Here is a 20212-nt window from a genome sequence, read left to right as displayed (position 1 = left end):
CCAATAGCTGTAGTGTAGCGTAATCAAAAAAATGTGAATAACACTTACAACATCACACAGGGGAGATCAGAACTCACGACCCTTCATGATGCCACAGATGCACTGCTGAGGGGGGCAGGAGAGGGTTCATTGTAAACGGCTGAGAATGATGCCTCTGAGGCCGTCTGTTCATTGGACAGCAGCAGGGTGCGTATAAAAGAGGCCCGCGATGTGTGAGAATTGTGGACCAGGGGCTAAGTATTCCTCAGATCGCTCAAATGTTAAAAGGCAGAGTCTGAAGCAGATGGAATCTACGGCTATGCGGAATTTGATTCCATTAGATCAACGCCACTTGGGTGACGACAGTGTGACCTTGGTGATAGCCAATGGTATAGAGTATTTGAGTTGTGATGGGTTTGTGCTCATCTGTTCTATTGTGTGTTGTATAGTGTTTTGCAGTGGTATGTTTTGGGGTGTGAGCAGTGACCCCGTGTGCCTGTTGCAGCACTGTGGCGCTGCCCTCATATTCAACACTTGGTGCAGTCTGCACGTCTTTGGATGCGGGGTTTTGAGCCTGATGACTAGTTACGCGACCCCCAGCCGAAGACAACTGAAGACCTGGTTTTTCTCTCGCCTCTAGCTCCACTTTCCTCAGTTCTTCCTCCCTGACCGTCACATTCTCTTGTTGTCAGCGCCGGGACACCCCCGTTGGGGGTAGCTGAGCGCTTTATAAATTTCTAAATAAATAAAATAAATGCAGTGCCAAATTTGAGCCGGTGGCTTCCGGTGCTTAGCACTGGCACTTCATTGTCAGTAGTTGCTCTAGTGACAGTCCACCAGATGGTGGCGCTGTGTGTCTAATTTTGAGTTGAGCACAATATCAGTGTGCAATCAGTTGAAATACATTAAAAAGTTCAATACCCTCCACTAACACCCTTTATATAGCGTTGTGTGGCCACGAATAGTCGGAATTGTCAGACCGGTATGTGTGGGATGATTAGTAGTTGTGTTGATATCATCATTGGCGGCGCTCACAGGGGGGATGGGGGGTGCAGGCTGCAGTGGCTGACTGACGAGGGCCCTGGCACTTTTTCACACAAATTAAGCACTGTAGTATTGCTGGGGAGGTTGTGTGTGTGTGTGTGTGTGTTTTTGCGTTTTCTGCAACTCTTCCTCTGAGCTCCTGTGTCGCACATTGTGCTATTGCGTGTTCTATGGTGGTACGTGCTGGGGTTTCTGCAGTTACTTTTAACTACATAGCAGAATCCAAGCCTAAAGGGTAACCGTGTCCAATGCTTGTTTGCCCACTAAAGAGTGTAATCGCTGAGGGGCTTGGCCGCTGATCCAGAGGGTGACATAACCAGCATCATCTCCAGGGTGGGAGGCCTTCTGCGCCTTCTTTCACTGGGTAAATATAATTCCGTTGGTTGTTTGTTAGTCCACGCGCAGGCCCCTTCCCTGGTTGTGAAACGATAACTCCCCCCCCCTCCCCAGACTCCTCTGCTACTAACATGTATACACCCTCATGCTGTCCACCTAGGAGCAGTCTCATCCCACCCGGACCTTCTGCCAGGCCACAAAGACCATAGACCGCAATTATGGGCCGCCAGGGGTCGCAGCTGCAACCCATGGCTTGCCCTTTGCTACCCCTAGCACTGCCTTTGCAACCCCTGGCCTCAGAGGTGGCATATTCAGTGTCAGGAATCAGGGGCAGCTCGGGCTCCACTCTCCTTATTTCCTGTCTATCTTTATTACACTAATAGTGAATAAATAAAATATATATAATAGTGTAGTAACAATAGAGTACAATAAGCTGGAATGTGCCCTTCGCTGACAGCTGAGGTACGTAAAAAATGCTTTAAAATGTATATTGTGCGCCTGCTTGCAGGTGACAGTGTGTTTATGTGTGAGAGTATATATGTGTGAATTTGTGCGTATGTGTGTGTGAGTGAAAGCGGAGATCAAAGGGCGAGTGATGTCACTTCAGTTATTCCAGGCATTTAGTGAATTGATGTCCATGCCTTGTCACAGCCCCCTGGGGAGGAGGCGGGGCTGAGCAAACAGAGACGTCTCCAAGAGAAGGAGATGACGTGCAGGTTAAATGTCAACCAGGATGAGAGAGCACCTGTCAGTCAAGCAAGGCAGGAATGCATGCGAGGTGGGCGGGACGAGCAGACAAAGGAAGGGGATCGATGCGGTCACCCACGCATGGATGCACACACACACGCACACATGCACACACACGCACGCTGCCTGGGAAGCCCGTCTGGCTTCAGGCCAAAGTAAAGCAATTTGAAAATTGACCTTCACTTTATTTAGACGCGGTCAATCAAGGGTGGCGTAACGGGGCGCAGGGGCATTAGGAACAAACGCTTTGACGTGTTGGTTGTAGTATTACTACGGTTATTTTGGATTAAAAACCCATACATTTAAAAAACATTAGGATCTGAGAACGTCATAAAGCTATAGTAAATGTAAAATCATTGTAAACATGAATCCATGAAACGACGCCCCAGTGGCAACAACAGTCATTCATTTCATTTCATAAGGCTTTATTCGAACAAAAGACAAGTCCATAAAAGCACAACATTAAAAGACAACAATATAAAATACAAAAGCAGGAGATACGACATTTTAAAACAGTTAAAAAAGCATACTTTTCCTTGCATTAATTGATTTAAGGAGAAAGGTAGCCGTATAAAAACAAACATCAGGGTGATGTAAATTAAAAAGCAAACTCATACAGTCTCGTATTGACCTGACTCCAAATTTAAAAAACAGGGGTTTCAAATATGCAGTCCGCAGGTTTTTGTACAGCCGACAGAGCAAAAGAAAGTGCACAGTGCTTTGGGAGGTAATATTTTCACAGGGACACGGGTCAGCGGGATGTAGATGCAGAAAGGGGAAAGCAACAAGGTTGTGGGCTACACCCATTCTAAGTCTAGCCAACACAAACCGATGTGCCTTCCAGGTCACTTGTGACAAATACGGTTGAAAACCCACAAATTCATTTAGATCATGGTAAAAAACACAGGATGAAAGATCAGAGCTATTTTGATGCCTCCTGGTGGAAAGCTGTTGGAAAAAACACTGCCTAAGTTCGATTTTAGACAGCTCAGTAGCCCCACATTGATCCGCAATGATGTTAATGTTAAAGATCTCACGAAAATTATCCACAATATACTTTAACCATGGGATCTTTAAATGATGGTCCAAAGAGAGACAATCAGAAATAATGGCTCTGCACAATGAAGTCTCTTCTTTTATCCAAATGGAACGCCATAGCATCAGTGGCCTAAGGAGGATCAAGTCGGCAAGATGGTGAATACCCAATTCATTGTGCACTAAAGCATTAGAAACAGAGCTTGGCAGGCACAAACGTCTTTTCAGGAATACGTTCTCCTCAACCTGAAGAGACCCTGCCGGGGCATAGCCCCAAATGCCAGCTCCATACAAGGCAATCGAAACACAACGGGACTGAAAAATTTTCAGCATGTCATGGACCCGCCTGTCTCCCAGTTTCGTAGCCATTGTAAAAATTCCATGAGCACTCCTCGACATCTTAGCCCGGACATATTTATGTTCATTGGCCCAAGTGTTTTTATTCGAAAAAGTGACCCCCAAGTATGAAAAATTGTCAACAGCCTGGACCTTCTGGCCCTCCATAAAAATGAGAACTGTTTCTTTCTATTCCTTCGCCCGCATTCCATAACATAAGTTTTGGATTTATTTAACACTAACTTTCTGCTGTTAATAAATTGCAAAAAGCCATCCATCAGCTGTTGAAGGCCGTTTGGGGTGCGTGAAATAAGAACCGCGTCGTCCGCGTATAATAGCACAGGGACGTAGTCCTTATTAATTTTGGGAGCATCCACTGCCAGAGATTTGAGGAATGAAGAGAGTAAAGAGCAGTGGAACCAGCACACATCCCTGTCTAATTCCACGCCCAATCTTAAACTTAGTTGTACATTCCCCATTGGAACCATAACGGACACATGCTCGTAATTTGGTATAAAGACGTGCTAGAAAGAACACAATGCCCTCGGGAGCCCCCATTTCCAATAGCTTTGCCCAAAGAATGCCATGGTCCACCAGGTCGAAGGCACTTCTCAAATCCGCAAAGCAGAGATAAATAGTGCCGGTCTTTGCCAGGGTATATTTACCGATGAGCAGGTCTAAATTTAGACATTGCTCAATCGTACCACGGCCCTTCCTGAACCCAAACTGGCTCTCAGCTAAAATGCCATTGTCCTCCGCCCATTCTTCCAACCTTACTAAAAGCACTCTACTCATTACTTTTACGGAGCGTCCAATGCTTGTTTGCCCACTAAAGAGTGTAATCGCTGAGGGGCTTGGCCGCTGATCCAGAGGGTGACATAACCAGCATCATCTCCAGGGTGGGAGGCCTTCTGCGCCTTCTTTCACTGGGTAAATATAATTCCGTTGGTTGTTTGTTAGTCCACGCGCAGGCCCCTTCCCTGGTTGTGAAACGATAAACCCCCCCCTCCCCAGACTCCTCTGCTACAAACATGTATACACCCTCATGCTCTCCATCTAAGAGCAGTCTCATCCCACCCGGACCTTCTGCCAGGCCACAAAGACCATAGACAGCAATTATGGGTCGCCACTGGGGTCGCAGCTGCAACCCATGGCTTGCCCTTTGCTACCCCGAGCACTGCCTTTGCAACCCCTGGCCTCAGAGGTGGCAAATTCAGTGTCAGGAATCAGGGGCAGCTCGGGCTCCACTCTCCTTATTTCCTGTCTATCTTTATTACACTAATAGTGAATAAATAAAATATATATAATAGTGTAGTAACAATAGAGTACAATAAGCTGGAATGTGCCCTTCGCTGACAGCTGAGGTACGTAAAAAATGCTTTAAAATGTATATTGTGCGCCTGCTTGCAGGTGACAGTGTGTTTATGTGTGAGAGTATATATGTGTGAATTTGTGTGTATGTGTGTGTGAGTGAAAGCGGAGATCAAAGGGCGAGTGATGTCACTTCAGTTATTCCAGGCATTTAGTGAATTGATGTCCATGCCTTGTCACAGCCCCCTGAGGAGGAGGCGGGGCTGAGCAAACAGAGACGTCTCCAAGAGAAGGAGATGACGTGCAGGTTAAAGGTCAACCAGGATGAGAGAGCACCTGTCAGTCAAGCAAGGCAGGAATGTATGCGAGGTGGGCGGGACGAGCAGACAAAGGAAGGGGATCGATGCGGTCACCCCCGCATGGACGCACACACGCACGCACGCACGCACACGCACGCTGCCTGGGAAGCCCGTCTGGCTTCAGGCCAAAGTAAAGCAATTTGAAAATTGACCTTCACTTTATTTAGACGCGGTCAATCAAGAGTGGCGTGACGGGGCGCAGGGGCATTAGGAACAAACGCTTTGACGTGTTGGTTGTAGTATTACTACGGTTATTTTGGATTAAAAACCCATACATTTAAAAAACATTAGGATCTGAGAACGTCATAAAGCTATAGCAAATGTAAAATCATTGTAAAAATGAATCCATGAAACGCCGCCCCAGTGGCAACAGTCAACTTGGGAACGCACACACCACGGGTCTGGGGGTCTCGGCCTTTGGGAGGTCCATGGGTGACCTCATATTCGGAGGTCCCCATTCCTCAACAGCTGCCGAAGCCCCCTTGTCCCTTCCCCTCCGATTCTACTTTATTCACAGTGTTGGAGCCGGACCTGCCTCTAAGATAATATATATTGATTTTACCAGCCGGCTATGGAAGCCAGTGGGGCTGGGGCACAGTTACTATACTGTTATTGAATTTTCCACGATCCCTGGTTTATTTCTACAAACCTGCCCTGTTTTTATCTGTTCAATAACTACCTTAATGTATTTCAGTTTGACCATGAACACACCTTTTTTTGATATTTTTTTGGAACAGTGATTAGCACCCTGTGTTTACTAGGCTGAAGGGGGCCCTGTTCTGAGCCCCCCCCCTTTGAAGGATGTGAGTGTCTGGGCGGCCTCAAGGCACCTGGTGCTCCCAGCGTAGCAAGGGTGACATGGACTCTTACAAAAGAAAGGAAAATGCATCCCCCCCCCACCCCTGATTTGATGGTAAAAATCAGTCTTAATTAGGAAGATGCATTGGGGCCCCAGTGTCACTGCACCTGCTGCAGTATTGATAGCGCAAGACCCAGTCCGGCCACTGATGCTCTATCCAGAACTCTCTAGCTGGGGCGGCTTGAAGCCTGCAGCGTCCTCAGGAGCTAGCTTTGCTGCACGTGCTCACGTGATGCCAAGAGGAAGCAAAGAGAGGAGGGTAAAGTTTAACGGTCTGTGATAATGTCACTCATGATGCGTGAGACTTGTCAGGGCTGCTCTGCTCATCCCGGCTTTACAGTGGCAGCCTCCCTTCTCCCGCAGCTACACCACGTGACTGCTTTGACTGAAGTGGTTCTGACTCAGTCCATGTGTGTGTGCGTCTGTGATGGGGCACTCAGTTAGCAGAGGTGGGGAAGTGAACACGTTGAAGGGAGAGCAGAGCCACAGAAGAGCCAAGAGCCTGGCGTGGCTATAACAACCCGCACACGAGCCGTGCCATGAAAAAACGTGGTATGTAATTTGTGCAAAAAACATTGCAACATGATAAAGTCTCTCCAAAGGGTATTTCTTTAACGTTCGGGGGCGTTCCGCCTCAGTACACCATTCTGCATTGAGAAGCATGTTTTGAAGGTGATGGTGTCTAGAGACGAAGAAACATTAACCCCCCCCCCCCCCCCTTACGATAATGCCATTAGTAAACACGGACGCAAGACGTGCCAGTTGTCACGTGCAGCCTATCTGTGGCATAGATCCTGAATGTACATGGAGCAACAATATAGTCTATACCAGAGGTCTTCAAACTTTTTGATGCCGAGACCTCCCTGTCAAAATGTTTTAGGCTTAAGGACCCCCTCCCGACAAAAATGTCAAGAACTTGGTACCCCTCAACATTGACAACCGTAAACGCCCCCAATTCCCACAGCAAATCATTTTTACAGTGGGAAAATAATATTAAACTGTTTATCAAGTGAAAGATGTGGGGGCGTGGTCAAAAGTGTGGCTAAAATCAAAAGGCCTCATTTATGAGGAATTGGCCTAGGGCAGCGCCGCACGTCTTCTTGCTGCGCTGCCCCACGCCAATCTGAAAGGGCAGGGATGCACCGTACTTATGAAATATGATGCATTCCTCTCTTTTCCCACTACGTTGGTGCACAAATTGCTGCCTAGCGCATATGTAGGCAGGATTGTTTTTGTGCAGGAGGGGGCCCTGAGAGGGGTTTTCGTCTTTCTATGTGAGCTACAGAACGCAGCACACATGGAAAGAGGCAAAAATACGAGGAGACATGAAAGCATTTCTCCTCATTACGCCTGCTGTGGGGATGCGTAAGGTTTTGGCGCTGCCCCAGGTTTACATGGTTTGGTAGATCCGGGGCAGTGTCAACATCCATGGGCCGCAACGCCCATGGAACTCCTACTTGACAGACTGAGGCAAGGCGCTGCTTTGTTTTACTCCATATGTATGAGGGCACTCCCAGCCATGCAGAGTGACTTTGCGTCGCCTCATAGATCCGATCGCGATGCTTGTGCTGCTGGAGCTTTAACCCCTTCGCCGCGGCAGGAATTCCGCCGCGGCGCTGGGGGGGGTTGGGGGTAGCACGGTGGCGCTGTGCTTGTGACGGCACCACTCCGTCACGAGCCACGGTTGAGCTGTGCTCATGACGGAGTGGTTCCGTCACGTCTCCGCCCACTGCGCTAATCGCCCGCACTGGCGGGGAATTAGCGCCGCGTGGGCGGAGCGGCGGCCAACGGCCGCAGCATGACGGGACCACTCCGTCATGAGCACAGCGCAACCGTGGCTCATGACGGAGTGGTTCCGTCATGAGCAGGGAAGGGGTTGAAAAAATGAAGCTCTGGCGGCTCAAGCCTCTCATAAATCAGACACAAAATATTTTGCTAGTTTTAATGTATGCAGGGTGGGCGTTCCCACACAAAAAGCCATGTAGAACTAACGCAGTGAAATTTAAAACATTTCACTGCGTCACTCTGTCTTCACTGCTTCAAAATCCCTACACCTCCTCAGACTAGGCATAAGAATGACGCAGGGCTTTTTGTGAGAGACTCACCTATCTGTTGTGGCACATTGCTGGAGTTGCGTCACTTTCATGAGCAATTCCAGCGATGCGTCACTTTTGTGCCAACAGATGCATCAGTATTTCTGACGCATCTGTTAATCCTTGTGCCATGGTGAACTGTATTGTAAATACAGCGCATCCATGGTGGCGCAAGGACATTTGGCACTGGCGCAAGGAAACTGATGCATCTATGCAGATGCGTCACTTCCTTGTAAATCTGCCGCTAAATTTGGTTGGTGCAGTGGAGAATACTGACTTGTGGATTTTTAGTGCTACGAGGTCACAGCCTGTGACAGAAAGCACTATGAAAGTGTAAGTCGTTATTTTATTCTTGTAATACAAACAGTATAAGGTAGTCTGCTACAAACTGTGCAAATAGTTTTAGGAACCATTTTCAGCCCTGGTGTGACGAATCCTCTACCAAGACCGCCGTGAGGGGAACGGCCTGTCGTGGGGAGCACGTAACCACGGTCTCCTGCATATTCTTATTGTCTATTCCATCGACTACATTACCCAGCGCTCCCAGTCCCGGGCGCCTGCCGCTGACATCATCAGGCAGCGCCCGGGCTGCATTTAAACCATTGGAGTGCCCCGCAGCGCGGGACGCGCGCGGGCAGCGCCCGGGCGAAGCCCGGGCCAAGGGCGGGCCCGTCCTTGCCCGTCGAGGACCGTACGAGGCCGGGCAGGGCATACCCTCTGACAATTGCCGCAGACCATCAAAACTGTAAGTGCCGCCAGTGATCGCTTGGCTTTATTAATCACTCTCGTGCTTTTGTTGATCGTCAAAGCAGCATTGTTTGTGCACGAATATATAGGCATCCCAGCGTCAGTCCTGCATTCGTGCTCCCAGATGCGCTTGAATTCGGCAACACCATCCGGCACTGACCCTTGGGATATATGCTATTATTAACTCTGGACTGATAAGGGTCGTAGTTGAGTTTGTTATAGATTACTAGTTCATGCTGGAACCTTCCTGAACTGCTTTCTCTTCCGTCTGAGTTCCTTTTCCACCAAATGTATTGAGTACTGTTGCACCTATCGACGCCTCCCATATATCAGACCATTGGCCCTTGCTGACGCCGCCAACGCGCCCAGAGGCGCCTTTAAGATCGCGGCTCCCCCTGAGTCGCGGGTCGCATCGGCAAAGGGCGGGTTGCCTGTGACCGCAAGGGGTTTATAGAGGTTGGGTCGGGCTACCTCTCTGAGCTCCTGTGATTCACAAGTAAGACTGGTGGACTGTTTCGCCGAGGTTGCGTATCCATCTCTGCTACTGACTTAATACTCTGTTAGCACTTTTGACTGTGATACCATGGCTGGGAGAGGGAAGCGGACTACGGGTACTGCCTCAGTGACGGGAACTCTTTACCAGTTTATCACTAGAGCAGTTTCCGTCCTGGAGCATGAAATCTCTATCACCGAACGCCGCCTTTCAGCTGAACCTATGTATAGGCGTTCATCTATTAGCGCATTGGCCCGGGCTAAGTCTCCGATTGGGCCAGTGGAACAAACATGTGATAATTTGCTCCACCATAGAATCTCTGACTCTAGTCCTATTCTATCTTTGCAAAACACAAGTGTAAGTGCCTCTGAAGCTATTAATCTCCCTCTAACAAATGAGGGTCATGTAAGCCCTGGAGGCATTGCCCCGTTAACCAGGGCCAACAATAAAGTATCCAAAGCACCCAGAGTAGTTCCTCCCAAAAGGAAGAGGGGTACTGACGCCCAAGGTGTAAGAAAGTGTAAAATTCCCAAAATCGCAGAGAATGTTTCTATTTCTGCCACTCCCCCACATGAAGTGTGTTCAGACCCTGTTGAGGCTTCTATTTGCCCGTTGGGTCAGTCACAAGCCAATGATATTCTTCCCTCGATTGAGCAACTGGTTCGCTCTCTAATGCTACCGCTTTTGGAAAGAATTAAACTGGTTAGTGACAAAGTTGACAACCTAGAGCAGACAATTCTAGACAACTTTTGTTCCCTAAAGAATGTAGTTAAACACACCGTAAAAGCAAGTGACAACCGGAGCTCTCCACCTATAGTCACCTCTCCATCGGTTGTTTTAGCTCCCTCAGCTCTTCCTGGTACACGACCAGTTTTAACACATGATAGCTCTGGACAGGGTCCCTCAAAACTAAGGAATAAAAATTGTGTTCCTCCTAAGAAGGCTTTACAGCCAATTGTTGTCCCAGAGGTTGTTAAGGTTGTCCCAGAGGCTGTCGAGGTTGTCACACATACTGGTCCAATCGGACTCACCTCTCGTCCGGCCTTGGCCCATATCCATCTTCCCCCTCAGTCTCTTCCTTATGTAGTGGTTTTAACTGGTGTCCCCGAAATAAAAAACCCAAAACCCGAAACCTGTGAAGAACTCAAGAATAAAGTAATCCACTGGCTAAATAGGCATACGCCCATTCCTAACAATTTGGATGGAAAAATCTTGCTTGTAAGAAGGGTTAGCTGGGTAGGATCACGACCCAAAGATGTTTCCGGCGATTCTATTATTATTAACTTTAAAGACAGCCGTGTTGTTAACTTTATATGTCACCATGCTCCCTCTTGGACTCTCCCGGGGATTCAGGTGCATGATTTACACTATTTTTACATGCAAGCTGCTATCCACGAGGACAGAAGGGGTCTCGCTTGGCCGGGGATAGGTTTCAACTGTGGGTCTTCTGCTCTGAATCCCAATGATAATAATGGTATTTGCTATTGGAATGATATGGATTGACCAGTGGTTGATCATTTTAGCGCAATGATCCCTGGTGGAGCTTGCTCTGATATTGATTTGCCACTGGCCTATTCTGATGTTTCTTCCTTGGCTGACTTTTGTATTTCCTCCCCTTCCAAGGAAAAAGTTCTAAACTTGCCTATTCAGCTTCTGAGTCCACAGGTAGTTACACATTGTTCTGATGCCCAGAGCGGGGTGCCAAGATCTAGCCCTGGATCCTTGATTTCCTGGAATGTTGCTGGCCTCAAGGCGAAGATGGATTCCCTTGCATGGCTAGAGTTCATAGGTAACTTTGATGTCTGTCTATTCCAGGAAACCTGGTCTGTAGAGCCATTATATCTGCCAGGATATTTAAACTTCCACATTCCAGCAGTTAAGGGCCCTAAGGGCCGCCCTATGGGTGGCCTAACCATCTGGGCTCGCCAGGCCTTATTCCCTAAGGCTAGTGAGTTCCAGACTGGGTCTCTAGATATTCAATTAGTTAGGTTGCCCTTGGTCTCGATGCAAGACCTGGTTATTTTTAACCTCTATCTTAGAGGGACAAAGGGGAAAAGGTCGCAAGTTTTGGCCACTCTGGATACTCTTATGGATTCCTACGGCAGTACGAAGGGCACGATTATTGTGGGAGATTTTAATGTCACGTTTGAACCCCTCCTAGCCTCAGATTCAGAATGGGGTCTTGATCCCGAGGAGGATCGTCTGTGGGATATTCCAGCCTTGGCTCTTCCCCCAATTAAACGTTGGTCTGAGGTCATAGTCCAGATAAATTCACTCTGTTATGAGCATGGTCTTAGGGCTTTGAATGGCAGAACCCGGGGTGACAAGATGGGTGCTAACACTTTTGACAATGGTCGCTCCAAAAGTAGAATTGATTATGTCCTCTGCTGTAATAATTTATGGCATTCCATTAAAGATATGGTGGTGGAATCTAGAGTTGAGAGTGACCATAATCCCATTTGTGTCACCCACCAGTGGTGGAGCGGTACCTCCTCTGCAGTAGGTACAATTGAACTCTATCCGCCAGAAGTTGTGCCCTCTAATAATATGCGTAGAGTTAGATGGCGGGAGGTGGCGGCTAATGATATGTCCCTAGCAAAAATAGATTCTGATTTGGCTGGTGCCATCTTGCATCTAGAGGACGCACTGGCCTCCGACGAAGGTTTGTCCCAAGTTACAGGTATTCATGAGTTATTCTTCGAAAGACTAAAAGGTTACTTTTTGAAGCCAGCGGTTAAAAACAAAACACGCCCTTCTGGGCGGCTTCGTTGGTTTGATAGGGAATGCAGAAAGGCAAGAACGAATCTAGCTGCTGCCCTTTCTAGTGGCAATAGGACTCGCACCCAGCTGGCAAGGCAGGCCTACAAAAAATGCCTTGTGCAAGCTAAAAAGACCTGGGACGAGCTCTTTTGGCAAGATTTGAAGGGAGCAAGCTATGGGAATGACCCAAGAAAGTTTTGGAATATTATCAAGTGGAACAGGGGTGGCTTGCCCGATACCCCTTCAAACCATGTGGCACAGGAAGAATGGCTCAGGTATTTTATGCCTCAATATGCCTGTAGTGCTTTACATAGCGATTTGGTTACAATCCCATATGTTTTTTACATTAAAGGTCCTTTCAGCCCCAAAGATGTCTCTGTGGCCCTGGCCTCGGTAGCCACAGGACGTGCACCTGGATCCGACGGGGTCCCGTCTGATGTCTTTCTCCAGAATAGAACTTGCTGGAGTAAGTACATTGCACTAGTGGCCAATGCGGTGGCTGAAGGTGCCCCTGTACCAAAATCTTGGGGGGCCGCTATTATTATCCCAATCTTCAAAAAAGGTGATAAGGCTCTCCCGAGTAACTAGAGACCTATTAGTCTGATAGATACAATACAGAAGATCATCGGGAGGATGGTCTTGAATTTAATATTAGATTGGGAAGAGGACAATGGGGTTTTATCCACATTCCAAGCTGGATTCCGCAGTTCGATTAGTACAGTGGACCAGGTTTTTTGTTTCATCCAATTACATTGGAAGACTGTGACTCTGGGGAAAGGCAGTCTCTTTGTGGCTTTTGTTGATCTGAGAGCTGCCTTTGACCTAGTTCCTCGGTCAAGGTTGTGGCTCGTTTTAGCAAAGCTGGGGCTTCCTCTGGAAGTTCTGACTCTGGTTATGAGATTACACGAGTCCAACTCTGCTAAAGTCCAATGGGGAGGTTATGATGAGGTCACTCCTGAGTTTCCAGTCGAGCGCGGTGTACGCCAAGGCTGTACTATGGCCCCGACGCTCTTCTCCTTGTATATTAATGGGATTGTAGATCGTATGCTTAGTGTTCCCACAGATGCTCCTAAACTGGCGGGGATAGCCACCCCAATACTGATGTTTGCGGATGACACTCTTATTGTGTCAAAAACACCAAGTGGTTTGCAAAAAGCTTTGTCTGTTTTTGATGATTTTTGTCTAGCCCATGGATTGGAAGTAAATGTCTCGAAAACCAAACTTATGGTTTTCAACCCACCTCCTAGTTACAGAGTAAGGAAGTTCTTTATGAATGCCCAGCCACTAGAGGAGGTTAACAGCTTTATATATCTTGGTATGCACATATCTAACGACAATAAGTGGAATAAGCATGTCATGATGTCCTCCTTGAAGTTACAGCAGACTACTGGGGTTTTACTCAAGGAGTTTAAAACCTCCTTTACTAAGCCAATTAAACCTGTCCTTCAAGTCTTTGAGGCAAAGGCTTTAAGCTCTGTCTTGTATGGGGCAGAGCTATGGGGTTTCGACTCCTTGAGATCCCTAACGGTAGTCGAAAATAAATTCCTACGCAGTATTACAGGTCTACCGCAGAGTACTCCATTGGTCCCCTTAAGATATGATTTAGGTAGGAGAGCTAACCTGGAATTAGCCAACCTCCGTCCTGTTTTATACTGGCGGAGGTTGTGGTCTACTCCGGAGCTCTCCTCCTACGCCAGGGGACTCTTGGATGTTATCAAGTCTGATACTTCTCACAAGATTGGCTGGCTTAGGAAGATACGTGCTGCCTTGGTTGACTTGGGCTTGGTGGGGTTGTGGAGTGATCCAATGACAACGACATTCCCTTCTAAGAGCTCCTTGAAAATGCTGTATTGGGAACATATTGATTTTAAGATCTGGAGCCAAGTTAATAGCTCCTGGATGACTAATTGGTTCCTAGTGACAAAAATTACTCCAGCCCTAGAAACTTACTGGGACCTGATTACCAAACCTAGTGACAGGAAATTATATTTTCAGCTACGAATAGGTTCCTTGCCACTCAGGTCATTGACTAGTAGCTGGTCAAATGCTGGTAATGATGCATGCCCTGTATGTGGCATGCAGTCTGAATCGATTGGTCATTTCTTGTTTGTATGCCACGCTTATATTGTCCCAAGACGCATTTGGTTGTCTCCATTGTGTAGGGCTTTGGGCACTAGGAGTAGTATTGTGGCCCTAAGGATCTTACGCACTAATACCCTACCAATTATTTCCATTGGTCTTGCCAAATATCTGGGCTGGGCATGGTACCTAAGGAACAAATTGATACGCCCTCTCTGTTATTCTTAACTGAGCTTTGTATAATAGAGTTATGGAATACTTTTGCTGTTTTAACTCCCCTTATTTTATATGACATTCTATCATCTAGTCGTCTGCTTTATTGTTTAATCCTTTTTTAATACCCATTTTAATATTTATTATATGATGTCTTTTATGATCCTGTTACATTTATTTCTGTGTTTTTAATGAATTGTAACTTTGTGATACTTGTGTCTTTTATGAATTTGAACTTTCGAATAAAGACTATGATGATGACTGTTTTAGGATATAATGGAGCTTCAAAAGTGTGTATTTTAGTAATACCAGAACATAAGTAATGCATTTTTTTTGCATAACTTTCCCTCTAACACCTCCTCAGAGGTACTAAGCAATTAAAAGTATGCACATCACAGCCTAGTTGCTAAGTCTTCTTACTACCACAAAAAAAATTATCTTTGCCAACACAAAGCAATTAAAGCCAGAACCGCTCCCAAGCACCATTTACATTTGCAGATTACCTCAAAACACACATTTACATTTCATTCAGGTAAGCAGGCACCCTGGCACAAAGGATTGTTTCAGGCCCAGCCCAGCCTCTTCATTTCACAGCACAGGAGACAATTAACTTCAGCTGCAGCATTTTAAGGACTGATCCTCTAAGTGGCCAATTTGGAATAGATCGTTGTAAATCAGCTGTTAAGTCTAATCTGGGAGGGGAAATTTAAATTTCAGATCTTGTTGCCCTCACACACCTGTTAGGGTGTCATGCTTCATCATTGGGCGCTCCTCGTCGGACCGGCGCTGCAATGTCCAACGGGCCTGGTGGCATCTTTAGCGGAGATCTTTTGATCTGAGAACGCCGTTTATGTGAAGACCATGTGTGTGACTGTGGAGGGTAATAACTCCTAAAGTATGTGGGGATTTGAAAAAGCTAAAATAGACCCTGGCCCCTCAATATTTTTAATTAGGTTAGGTAGGGCTGGGACTAGGTAAAACCAGGGAGGCTACTCAGGTGATTCTAGGTATCAGGGTAGCCTATAGTTGACAGGGGTCAACATGTTTCGTGTCGTATATGCTCAAAATCGAGCGACACTTCTTCAGGACCGTGGGACCACCCATAAATAAATATACCACAATTCTTATACGTCTCCGTAGGAACTGCGAAAAGACCAGCGATTACAAAAAGGAAGCGGCCATCCTTAGTCACCAATTAAAAACTCGGGACTACCCAACGTCTATCATAATAAGATCAAACAAAAGAGCACTCAATAACAACCGAGAATCTCTGCTGGAACCAAAAATAGAGCAAACTGATGAATCACTGACATGCGTAACAACCTTCACACCAGCATCTAACATGATCCAGAAGATCATTAAAAAGAACTGGAGTTATTACCCTCCACAGTCACACACATGGTCTTCACATAAACGGCGTTCTCAGATCAAAAGATCTCCGCTAAAGATGCCACCAGGCCCGTTGGACATTGCAGCGCCGGTCCGACGAGGAGCGCCCAATGATGAAGCATGACACCCTAACAGGTGTGTGAGGGCAACAAGATCTGAAATTTAAATTTCCCCTCCCAGATTAGACTTAACAGCTGATTTACAACGATCTATTCCAAATTGGCCACTTAGAGGAACTGCTCTTATCTGTCTTTCCTACGTAGTCCCCTGGGAGCATTAGAACAGGACCTCTCTAAATAACCAGCTCTCCTGTCCCCCCCCCCTCCTGATTACGCATTTTAAGGACTGTCTGTTTTTCAAAAGAAAGAACACATGTTTTAAATTGCAGGCAGAAGTGAAGCCTGGAAATGCGCGACCCCCTTCCCAGGACTCCACGGCCCCCCTGGGGGTCGCGCCCCACAGATTGAAGACCTCTGGTCTATACAATCAAGCACCAGAGATGTTCGCCCAGGATCACATAGGGGCATATTTACAAGGGCCATATCTCCGCTTTTTTGTCTTTTAAAGTCAAAAAAGCGGAGATAAAAATGTCGCCCTATTTACAAGAGGGTGATAACATGCATTAGCGCATGTTAGCACCCTTTTACCCGACGCCTCCCTTTGCATCTCTAATGAGATGCAAAGTGGGCGTCATTGGGCAGTACAGCCTTGTAAATATCGCTGATGTTCACATCGCGATATTTACAAGGCTGCCCATGGATTTTAGCAGATGTTAGTTTTTGGAGAAACCAGCTGTTTTCTCCAAAAACTAACGTCTGCTAAAATGCAGACTTAGCTATACTTCCCATTGGGGGTGGATTATGCTGATACGACCACAAGGTCGTATCAGCAAGGTTATCGCCGTTTTCCATGGAACATCGCTGGAAAACCAGCGATGTTCCATGGAAAACATCGCTATCACTGGGAAATTATCGCCATTGCGCTATGCGTTGTTAATACAACGCTAGCATGGCGATAATTTTCTGCGATAGCCAGCGATAACATTTTTCTCGCTAAAAGCGGCCAGCGATAATTATCGCTGCCGCTTGTTAATATGCCCCTCAGTTTTGTCAAGTGGTGTAGCCGGGACGGATCACAGATTTTCTAGTTTCACATTGCGCAGTTCAGCCACCAGAACGGTCTCTCTTTCTCTCTCCTGTTTCACGTCACAGGTCACTGCTTTTTTCTTTCATAGTGCACAAGAATGGAGCCTTTTGGCTTGTTTTGGCTCGAGGGTGCAAGCGATCTCTTTGCTTAGCCAGGCATCCGGCTCGAGCCCTCAGCGGCACGACCGCATCCATGGTTTTGTCAGTAATTCTACCTCTTTTGAGACAGCCTGCTGCAGAGTTTGCACTGGCCACCGAAGGGAGCGGAAGCCGTTGGGCGAACAGCTTTGAAACAAGTCCAAAAACAACAGTTGATGGACAGAATGCAGAACAATTTCATACATTCACCCCAGTACAGAGATCTGGGCCTAAATCCATCGTTTTTTGGCTCACCATGCCGTTCCAGTTTGAACCCAGCCATTTGCAAATCAGGCTTGACCCTATGCCTCATGGGTACTGTGAGAAGGTGGCCTAATATATGCTGTCCACTAGTTCTAGTGGGCACCTTGTATCAGTCAAAACAACCCCTTATGGTGATAGGTTAAAGACAACCTTTATTGAAAGCTATCCTAGTGGTAGCTCTGGAGAGCAGCCTTCAGGCTAAGTCTTGAAGGAATGTAAAGCAGCTTGTTTTACCAGTCTATAATCTCTTGAATGATCATATGAAAAGACAACCACACCAGGTATATATTTAAAATATATGTATTTAGTATAAAACACACCCCTCTATTCTCTTTATGAGACTGGAGTTCGAAGTACTTAGTTTACAAGTCAGCAATTATCAGTAATAGCACAAATAAACGTTTGGGCCCTAGGGGCGTACCAAACCATATACCAAAAAAGTGGCAGAAGAACCACAACTAGAATAGACACTAGGCCTAGAGCCTGTAGAATTGCTGGGACCCCAAGGAACCACCCAAGGTAGTGACACAGGGGACCCATGGGGACTGTATGCAGTGTGTAAACACAACCGCGGGTTCCTGTTATCTTCTATGGGCAATGTCGCGGTTGGAAATGTAAAGATTAGGGACACTTCTAATCGAGTCTGGACCAAACCCTTTTGCACTTAAGAAGTTCTAGGGCTAGCACCCACGAGAGCACCAGAGTACTCGAGTTATCTCACCCAGGGAAGCCGGGTGCATAGGTGTCTTTTGGTGTCGGGTCGCGTCATCGATTTCAATGGGAGCCTGCAAAGAACTGCTGCTGCCGTGAAGAGGAGAAGTGTCCGAAGAGATCCAAGCCTGGATCTAGGATGTAAGGAACCTGAAAGCAGAGGGGACAGCGTCTGGGTCACTTGCCAGTGACCTAGGGCAGGATTGTCCAATGCCCACAGATGTCGGGTGCTTCAGGTGAGTTCATGGGTGTCTTGGCTCTTCAGCCACGAGGTCCAGGAGGTGACGATGAAGTCCACGAGCCAGATTCGAGCTGTCCCACGAAGTCTGTCGAGTGCTGTGGTGTTGGCGACCAGAATGGATCCAACAAGCCTTGGCAATGGCAAGTCACTGGAATTTAGAATAAGGACTGCGGTGCAGACCAGCAAGGTTAGAGGGAATTACCCATGTGAGGGTAAGCCAGGGCACGTCTGGAGTAACCAGGAAAGCCCAAGCAGAAAAGAAGTTGCCTGCATGGGGACCTGCTAGCCAACGGGCTAGTGATCGTGAAGGAGCCTCGAGCGGTCGCAGTTGAAGCTGGCCCACGGGTCACTCGTGGAGTGGAGGCCAACAATCTTCAGTGCAGGAGGTGCTCACAGCTGGGGCAACTCGGAGCCCAAAGCACAACTTCGAGGAGGACCAGGAAGATAGTTTTGCTGCAAAAGTTCTCGGTGTCCAGGGGTCACGGTTCCACATCACCCTTGATAGCCACAGGCCTCAGCTTTGCTGTGGACTCAGGGTAGTCTCGGGGAAGTCCGGAAATCCACCTCTGGTGATGCAAAGACATTGGCGTCTGGCGGGAGCTTCAGCGATGCAGACCGGTCAGTCGCTTCTTTGGTGCCTGAAAAGCAGGGGAGTCACTCCTTGACCCCAAGGGAGATTTCTTCCATCTTCTAGTCGTGATAGAAAGTCGAAGGTCCAGGATATATGTTGCAGAGTTTCGTCCAGGGTAATCTAAAGTCCTAGGGACTGAATTCCTATACTTGTAGTAAGTTTAGGGGATGGACTAACTCTAAGGCCCCACCTATGGGTGGGCCTGGGAAGAGGGGTGGTTGCACCCATTTCCTTTGTCCAGTATCGTGCCAGAGCAGGGGCAGGTAGCCCCTGTAACCAAATTGAACTGGGCTATGCACAGGGACAGCAACCGTGCCCCCAGTGCAGGACTTCAAAGCACAAGAGAGTGCTCCCGCCCAGCCCCAATACACACACCAACATAATATAAACAATGGTTCCATAGGCCCCAATACACATCTGCCTGTCTGGGGAGGTGGTCAAACCTGCCTTCGACAGGAAACCTATTGTCCAGGCCTCCCCTGCCGGAGTTTCGGTCAGCAGCAGGAGGCCAGACCTGTGTCTGTGGCAGAGGCATCCATTTTGTGATGCCAGGGCTCAGGAAAGTCCTACCGGGTTTAGCCAGTGTGAACATGTCTATCCCTCTAGAAGGGTGAAATGCTACCCCCGCCGCCAGGAGTGGCGGGGGGGGGGGAGTATTCCAAAGCATTTGACACCAAACACGACATGTTTTGATGCAGCCATTCCAAAGTTAGCATTTACCACGAGGTTATAATGCACTTAAGAGTATATGGTATGGCTGTATCACAGAACATTTTGCAGGCGCAATTGGACGGAGCGCTTATCAGGCATGCACGCCTACACAGTACAATATGTCAAGTTTGAGATTAATTTTCAAGGTCAAATAATTAGGTGTGCATCCCGCTACTCATGTTTGCATTGTATCACAGAACAGCCATAAGGAAGTATTTCCGAAAGCTGCAGAGGGGCTCAGCTCATGCTTGGGCACCCTCTCACATAAAACCAAGCACGCTGCCTTCAGGATTGTCAAGGCCTGCCATAGGAGTGGCTTATAGGTTTATATGTGTCTGTATATAGGTGTGGATATAGGTAGCCTATACCACTGTAAGGGGTGCAAGCACACCCTTACCCAGGCTGCTGTAGCAGACCTGTGGTGCCATTTTGGAGTGCTTCCCAGGGGTGGCATAATATATGCTGCAGCCCCTGGTAGGCCTCTGAGGTACCTATGCCCTAGGTACATAGTATACCATATTCTAGGGGCTTATAAGGCACTCCAGAATCCAATTAGATAAGTACCTAATGTACATGGAAACCTTTTTAGAG

General features: G+C 47.4%; 1 protein-coding gene across 1 annotated transcript in view; it reads right to left on the bottom strand.

Moving 5' to 3' along the window:
• The window catches only part of TMEM8B (transmembrane protein 8B), a 707705-nt gene that overhangs the window by 63166 nt on the left and 624327 nt on the right, over nucleotides 1-20212 (bottom strand). The window lies entirely within an intron of this gene.

Source organism: Triturus cristatus, chromosome 2_1 (assembly GCF_964204655.1).
Source record: "Triturus cristatus chromosome 2_1, aTriCri1.1, whole genome shotgun sequence".
NCBI lineage: Eukaryota > Metazoa > Chordata > Amphibia > Caudata > Salamandridae > Triturus > Triturus cristatus.
This window is presented reverse-complemented; position numbering and strand designations above follow the sequence as displayed.